We start from the raw sequence: 9076 nt of genomic DNA on the forward strand, positions 1-9076 counted from the left end.
AGCCCGGCAAAATATAACACGAAGTACCCACGACCGATATATGGAATCGGATTTGTGATACTATTTTTGTTATGAATGAATAGTTTACGGTGAACAAAGCGAGCAAGTTTCCTTTGACTCAAAGGATTTCACCTTACTGAATACTATTGTTACGAGGAGATTTTATTTCGATTGTTGCTTAACCAACAAATATTATCTCTAAGCTGCTTGTTGTCCAAAATAACTCTTGAATCACAGTAAAGGTCTGGAATAGGTTTCAATATTTTCCCAGTGTTCCTGGCCACTCGAAAGAGCATTTAGCAATACTGCCGGGGGACATAGTACTAAAAAAATCGTGGGTGGATCATTGAGGGGTTTCTGTTGCGATGCAGTTGAGTGATATGCGACAAAACTTTACATAGATTTCATGTGACAATTATACTATTAACGAAGAGTTAAAATTTTGAAAATGGAACTCTTTTTTTTTAATATTCTTGTAATTGATTAATTATTTTTTTTTAATTTTGAATAAGTATAGTAATCGATTCATATGATCCGAATTGCTCCCGATAATTATTTTGAAGCCGTTCTAATATTAACCACAGGCCAGCATAATTCTAGCGATGAAAGAGAAACATACTAATGATATTTAAGTGACTACATACGGTCACCAGTGTTATTCGCCGGCCCATTATATAAAATACGCGTATTTTCAAGGCAGTTCAGCCCTGAGTGCGCCTAGCCAACTGACGTACTCTTCATTATCAAACTAAACTTAATGAGATCACTAGCACATGCACGATAATCTCCGAGCAAATCCATCTTTAGCGTACTCCGATTTAAACTCATTGAATTTAATATATACTACTAATTAAAGCTTGTTTGTTTGTTTGCGCTAACCTTGAGACTGCTGGTTCAAATTGAAAAATTATTTTATATTTGGATAGCCCATTTATAGAGACGATTATAAGCTATATAACATCACGCTATTCCCAATAGGTGCGGAGAATCGATGAAAAACGTTGCAAAAAGGGGGAATATTTATTCCTTTTGAGATCTTTAGTTGCGCGCTCTGCCTAAACAGTTAAAGTGAGACAATAATCACGTATGGCGGAATTGTTCCTCTTAAAAAATAAAAAATAGATATATAACAATGACCTCAGCCGCATCTGTTTGTATGTCTGAACGCGATAAAATCAAAAACTCTACAACAGATTTCAGCATAATATAGGAAAATTTCTATCCCAGGAAAATATGTAGGAACTTTATTGAGGAAAACTTTTTCACTCGGCTGATGCCGTGAGCAAAAGCTAGTATATTATAAAGTTGTCCCAAATACTAACTAATAATTATGTACCGACCTAGCTGCACATGTTCGATGACGCGGCGTGACGTACGATACAACGCACGCGAATATATCAATATATATTATATTATAATCTAATCTACATATATAAAAATGAATCCCTATTTCCCTTGGTCACGCCATCACGCGTCAACGGCTAGACCGATTTCACTGTTATTTTTTGTTGTTGTGTTTGTTATTGTCAGGAGAAAGTTCTTATGGAAGAAAAATATCAAAAAATTGCGCGGAAAATTTGTAAAATTAAAATAACTTAAGGCGATACCTCAAGGTCCATTTTCATACATTTTGTTTCACCTTTAATCTGGGTAACTAAACAAGTATTGGCAAGTAAAGAATTTAAATTCACCTCTAGTTAGTGATTAGTTCTCGCAGTTGAAAGAAAAACGTAAAAATAATTAATAATCATGGATATTTCGGCCTTTAAAATTTAATATGACGAAATTTTAAAGACGTGAATTTAAATTCTTTACTTGCCAATACTTGTTTAGTTACCCAGATTAAAGGTGAAACAAAATGTATGAAAATGGACCTTGAGGTATCGCCTTAACGACAATATTAATTTTACATAACTGTCAGTGGTTTGAAATAACTGTCAGCGATCGACAGATTGCGCGAGTGCATACATAGTTAAGACAGGACAACGTCTGTCCGGTCAACTAGTAAATCATAATATCAGCCCTGTATTTTACCTATATACTGTCTCATTGCATGGGACAGGCCTCCTCTATTACTGAGATGGATTAGGCCTTAACCCACCACGCTGGCCTATTGCGGAGTGGTAGACTTTACACACTCAAAATTCTTATAAAGAACTTCTCGGGTATGCAGGTTTCCTCACGATGTTTTCCTTCACTGTTAACGCAAGCGAATAATTCACAAAGAATACACACATAATTTTTTAAAAAATGTTCAGTGCCCTTGCGATTTGAACTGACATTCGTCTCGGCATTCCATTCCACACCCAACTAGGCATAACCGCTATAAATATATTTACTAATATTTAAAAATCAGTGCAACTACAATCGCGGACTTAAACACATAAAGGTAGAACAGGGGAAATCCCCAACTTTAACTTTATAATAACAATATAAATAAACAGTATTCCGTCTTTTGTGATTTTTCTCTAAGCACTACATCATCCAATACCATTCAAGTATGCAAACTGTAAAAATTACTATATACTATCTTATCGTATTAATTAGTGGCGTGACATTTTCTGAAAGGGACACAACATGAAGGTATTCCTAATATTCAAAAATAATCTGCAATTCCTTCAAAGCTAATTAGATTTTAAATAGTTATGTAAGAGAAGCCGGCAAGAATAGTGTTATATGGTTACATTTGGCACATGGCTAGACCATAATATCTTGGATTATATAGGCTACTTTTATCCTGGTAATTAGCTCTTGTGGGAAATATTTAGTTTTATCTGATTTTTGAGGATTATTAAGTTTACAGTTTATAAAAATATAAGCGATTTTATCTAAGTAATAATTTCATATTCTTATGTACCTTGACTTATCATAAGCGCAACTATGTTCGCCTACGTGATGAATAAAGCATTTTATTATTATTTAAAATATGTCAATCAGTTGTGTCCGTTGTCATTTCAATCAAACTTTAAGCAATGGGTTCGATTCTCATTTAAAGACAATTATTTTAGAGACACTTCCAAATGTTTGTACATCAGTTTGGAATTTAATTATTATGCTATGGAATTGTTAACTTACAGCAGTAAATAACATAATTATTATCGTTATTAATCAACTACGCACTGGTTCGGTAGCGTGTGGGTACGACCGATACACGACAACCGCTGTTGCCTCTCGGCTTCGAATCACGGATCACGGAATTAGAATCAGCCTAGAGTCTGGAAATATGGTCGGTAAATGGCAATAGCCCCTATTACATATACTTAACATAGCTAGTGAACTGGGGGGAACATCTCTGCCCACATTTGAAAAGAAAAACGCGTGATGCTATAAATGTAGCCAATCGATTTAATTATGTCATCAATTTAGTTTGTTTATAACGAAATAGGAAGATTAAAATAATTTATTCTTGGGGCAAACAATAAAACGTGTTCTAAAAATTTTTAAATGATACAAAAATATATTATAATATTGTTTCAATAAAGAAAACCTTCATTCAGTTTTTTATTGCAGTATAGCCTTACCAATAACACCTCTGGTTTCAATGAGGGACACATGTGACATGCGGACACTAAATCGGTGGTGATTGGTATGTAACATTGTAATTTGACTACTTATTGTCACTTTAATGCTAAAGAGTTAGTTTTGCAAGTGTGAGAAGGGAGACGAGTGTCGAGGGTTTGGTATCCACGTTGAGGAATAGGTCAAATTTTGATACCAAACTTATATACCTATTGTGTGTGCGCAAGTCGCAATGGTAAGTGTCTGTAAGAAGTGTCTACAGGAATAGACAGATAATGGCTTAATACCACCTTCTCGCGTATACGAGGTACCTATTGTATATTTTAGACGTAAATAGTATCCCCTATGGTTCTTTATTTCCGAGATTTTTTTTAAACGGAGTCGACAACGTGACCCTGCATGGTAACTGAGTGGGGTTCAATAGAAAGCCGACTGACAAGATGATTACCCCTCGACAGTCGATACAATTATGCCGGCCTTTGGAACCGGGTATACTCAGGCTGATCCCAGACCACGACACACTTACGTAGGACATTTTGGCGGGTTTTAACATTTTCAATATGATAGTCGCTATCCGGCGGATATAAATTATATCCTACCACCAGCAAATCATATTAATCAAAGTTGCGCGAGATTTTTGGCGAGTTCCTGGTTATATGGGTCCGCTAGTTGCGCCTCTGCCTAACCCTTCGATAAAGGCGTGATCTTATTGAACATATCCATTGTTTACAAAGACATCAGTCACAAGTGTCATAGAAAATTTCCATTCGCTAGTCCTCTAATGCACCGTCGCGCAACGCCTTGAACTAATCCACTTATTGTTCTGGTCTACCCATAGAACGCGTTGCACTACTTCGGCTTATAACGCTATATAAACATTATATTTACTACATCTCTAATAATGGAATACATATAAGCACGTACAAATAGTATCAAATAGTACAAATAGTGCCATATTCCGCTTTTTAAATTGTCATAACATTGTCCCGTCAGTTCGCATTCGGTCATCAATCATTCGCATTCTCAATATTACTATATACTAGTATTTCAATATGCACATTTTCATAAAAATGAGTATCTCATCACATAAAAGTATATTATTTTATCATAAAGATACTGTACACACTACTTAATTTCTCTGAACAACAATTTAAAAAAAACAATTGTATTATCTTTTGTGTCATTTACTGTAGTTTGCACTTTAAACTAATTTTGAAAAGTGGAACACCAGAGTTTCTTGCCTGTACTTTTCTGGTGAGAACTGCTTTTCGAACTGGTGGAGTTAATGTTGACAGAATCTAAATAATGTGAAACTTTTTACAGTTTCAAATAAATTATTTCATTTCGTTACTAAATAAATAGTTTTTTTGTACTTCTATTCATTTCAGATGGTAGGATGCTTTAGGTGTGATGACGGATTGGTACCGAGGTTTTCGAGCGCAGGTAGTTGGTGATTATTAAGTGTAGTGATACACTTAGGCGGCCTGCATGCACATAAATATCATTACGTTTGAATGCAAAATGCATCACTAATTGGCATATTCGCAATATAGGTGCCGTATTCTATTTTCCATCCATATTCGTCCGCATAACATAAATCATATTTCAATCAACTGCACAAAATGAAAAAGAGTTTCCTGTGAGAAAATTAAAGACCGGTCGTACGGCTTGTATCTATTGTATGCAATGTTGGAAATGAAAATGAATGAAAAACTTTGAGGTGTGCTCTAAGTTATAAGCTAATGTTTTTTCTATTTTATTTCAGCGAGGTATTATTTTATTAATTATAATTTTATTTTGTGCCACTGGTCTAATCTCTACGTAGGATTTTGCAGTTATTTTTTGTAGGCTATTTAGAGCCTGTTTCACAAGTTTTAGGTAATTTTTATTTAACAAGTGTATTAATTCTTCTATCACATCATGGGAGGGATGTAATTACAGCATATGTCTACGAGTACCATGTTACTCTGTCACCCTCACGTTACCGGATTCAAAATACTAATTACATTCGTACTTAATTACTAGCTTTTGCTCGCGGTTTCGCCGGGTGAAGGAGTTTTCCGGGATAATTTTTTCCCACTTACTTGATATGTATCGTTATAGTACAACCAAATTCTCAAACTCATTATAAATTGTAGCCTATGTGTTATTCTAATATATAATCATTACTACTGTAAAGTTTCATCCAAATCCGTTCAGTAGTTTTTTCGTGAAACAGGAACAAACATACACACATACATCCTCACAAACTTTCGCATTTATGATATTAATAGGTTATATTATTGATATGATACATATGTTTACGTCTTATAACATTAGAAGCATTGATAACAGCGTACGAGATCGTACATACATATATAATTGGGAGAGATATTTTTGTCATATTTTAGTGAGGTTGCGTTTGAGACATGATTTTGATGCAATGCAGTATGTATTTATACATCTTATTTATTGATGGATGATAGGTGTTAAAATAAACAATAAAATATAAAAAAAAAAATATCTAACAAAAGTTATAGCTTGACCACAAAAATACCTTTCTTGGTAAAATATGGAAACCCTTTCTTGTACTGGATAACTGTAACTTTAAAACGTAGAAGCAAACGTTTCGCATTCAAGGCAGGTATTTTATTTCCCTGGTCAGGCTATCTTACCCAATATTAGAGCATATATAAAAATTAACTTAAGTTTTCATATTTTTGTTAATTATAATGTCTATTACCTTGGACCACACACCACATATTGAAGTGATTTAATATATTTTAAAGTAAATAATTTTTCAAATGTATTGAAATAATTTACAATCCAGTATAACTTGGACTCTTTTACTTACGACCAGTACTGATTCAGGTTCTACAGATTTTGGACATTAAGCTACTTTACAAATGAACCGAAGCTATTTGCATTGAAGCTTTACGCATGAAAGAATAAAACCTATGTTAATTGATTCGCTGGAAAGCATTAAAACTTTCGTGGAAATAAAATCGATGATTATTTTACGGAAGAATGATTTTTTTTCCTTTACTAATGATTTCACAAAAACGTTTATAAACTTTCACATAATGACGAAAGTCATGGTTTGTTTTGCTGCACTTCGGGATCTCGGGGTCATCTATTTGATACATAGCTCGCCTCCGTAATATAGCATTTTTTTACAGAGACAAGTGACGTAATTTCCAACTCCTCCCTATCTTTCTATTTGATTAATTTCGTTGCGGGATAATGACATATGGTTGTTTTCCCTGAGACTCGCCGAGCTTCACTGCTCGGTGTCATAAAATGCGTGCCACTGCTGATCCTGGCTTACAGGAGTTGTAGTGGTGGGTGTGAGGGCGGGAAAGTCTCTTAAAGTGACGTAACGTTTACCACGTTACTATAGAAAGATGCTGGTGTTGGGATAGAGATATCCGTAGGGATAGCGATATCGTGCAATAGATGTAACGCCCGCTGTTACGGCCCACTAAGGGTGTCGCGTCCGGGTTCAGCCTTTGTATAATCAGTTCCGAATAGGCCAGCATAATTATGTCGACTGACGACGGATGATCATCTCTCGTCAGTCGACTTTACCTGTCTATTCTCTCTACTCTATTCTATATGTAAACACGAAGTGAAAAAGAAACCCTTACGTGAAAACTGATTTGAAATTAGTTAAAAATAAGACAATATGTATAGTTACGTAGTTGGGTGTGGAACGGACTGCCGAGACGAGTGTCCGCAGGTACAAATCCCAGGAGCACCTCTGACTTTTATATATGTGTGTATTCTTTGTGAATTATCGCTTGATTTAATGGTAGAGGAAAACTTCAGGAGACAACCTGCATACCAAAAATTATCTTTGGCAATTTGCAGGGTGTTGTATCCGCATTAGGCCAGCGTGGTGGACTAAGGTCTAATCCCTCTCAGTAGTAGAGGAGACCCGTGCCCAGCTGTGGGACTGTATATAATACAGGGCTGATATTTTATACTATAAACCTAAACGCAAAAAAATATTATAAGAGGCGACTAATAGGGACCATCAGGGGTCGAGGGCAGGCGCCACGGTCTCCCATTAGATTAGACTTGATTTCTTTAATACATTGGCGACTCCCTGGTTGGACGACACCGTAAAAGGTAGGCCTTTGTGGGTCATTGATACTGAAGGCGTTCTTCCGTGCGCAGGGACTGAGCTCCAAAGATGAGACGGACCGCAACAGGCGACGGCAGAGGCAACTACGGACAACTTCAACACTTCCGTCGGAACCCGCAGCCGTTCCTAATGTGTCGATGATGGCCACCGCGGAGATAGTTGGTATGCCGTGTGTAGGGTGCAGTGGTGAATGGTAAATTTTTTCAAAAGGTAACCCGGAGTAAATTAAATTGCCTTAGTTAACAAATCGCGGTCATTAAAGTAGAAAAAAATAATATATATCTCTGAGGAACCCCAATCGTATGTCGACATGTTCTCGAAGTATTGTTTCAGATGAAATGTTTAATTCAAATTGAGTTTTCCAAAGAAAAAATGGAAATGAAAGAGTTATTATATCATTATATACTAAAGTCTATGGACAAAGAAAGCTTTAAACACGTGATGAAAGGATACCTTAAAAATTAAAATAATTGTTTTCAAAGTAATTCACAATTGTTTGTATAAGCTTTTGTTGTTGTATTGACAAAGAAAAATTTTTGAATATTTCTAAATTTTTCTAAGGTTTCATAACACGTTTAATAATATTTTGTTGTTATATAAATATAAAGGTTTATTATAATATAAGATTATATTTTTATAGATCTGTAATGATTGTGTCAATTTAACAATTCTGGAGTTGGATATTGTTTCACCTACTACACCTTTCTCCCATTTGAGGTCGGCACAATCAAGGCCCTTATTCTGTACGGCAGTGTAAATGCGTAACGCGGCCGTGTCATGTTATCTTCGAGAAATGTGCGTGAAATGGTATTCTGTAAGCCAAATTTCTATAGTCCTAAACATGATGCGTTGTGTTACGTGCTTGTTACGCACTGTTAAAATAACGTGCGGAATAAAAAATAAGGCCCCAATTTATCATACATTATTAAAAATATTTTGCTTAGTTTTCATGACTCACAGTCTATCTGAAGTCGATTACCTGGATTTTTTATAGAGATATGTCTGAGTTAAAGTAAGTTTATAATATTATCTTAATAATTAGACAAAAAATGATTCGAACCAACCATTGGTTAATTCGTAGGAACGATTTAAATAATTCAGCACTTAATTTTAAAATTGCAATAACTATTTAATAACTACATTGCACATGATGTGGAATTGAATGTTAACCATCTAACTATTTTGTATTCTACTGTAATTTTACTACGAGTATCCGGTCTGTGGTGAAACACAAATATGAAAATTGGGTATGCATTTACGTTTCCAATACTTTACACGGGCGATAGTTTTAATTAAATTATCCTTATTAATGCAATACCTGTGCGAACACAAATAGAGTACTTAACTATGATTATCGGCATATTTGGGAAAACTTATGCTGTAAAAATTAGAGGAACTTCGAAAATTTCCACGCGGAACCGCGAGCAAATC

Source organism: Manduca sexta, chromosome 27 (assembly GCF_014839805.1).
Source record: "Manduca sexta isolate Smith_Timp_Sample1 chromosome 27, JHU_Msex_v1.0, whole genome shotgun sequence".
In the NCBI taxonomy this organism is placed as follows: domain Eukaryota; kingdom Metazoa; phylum Arthropoda; class Insecta; order Lepidoptera; family Sphingidae; genus Manduca; species Manduca sexta.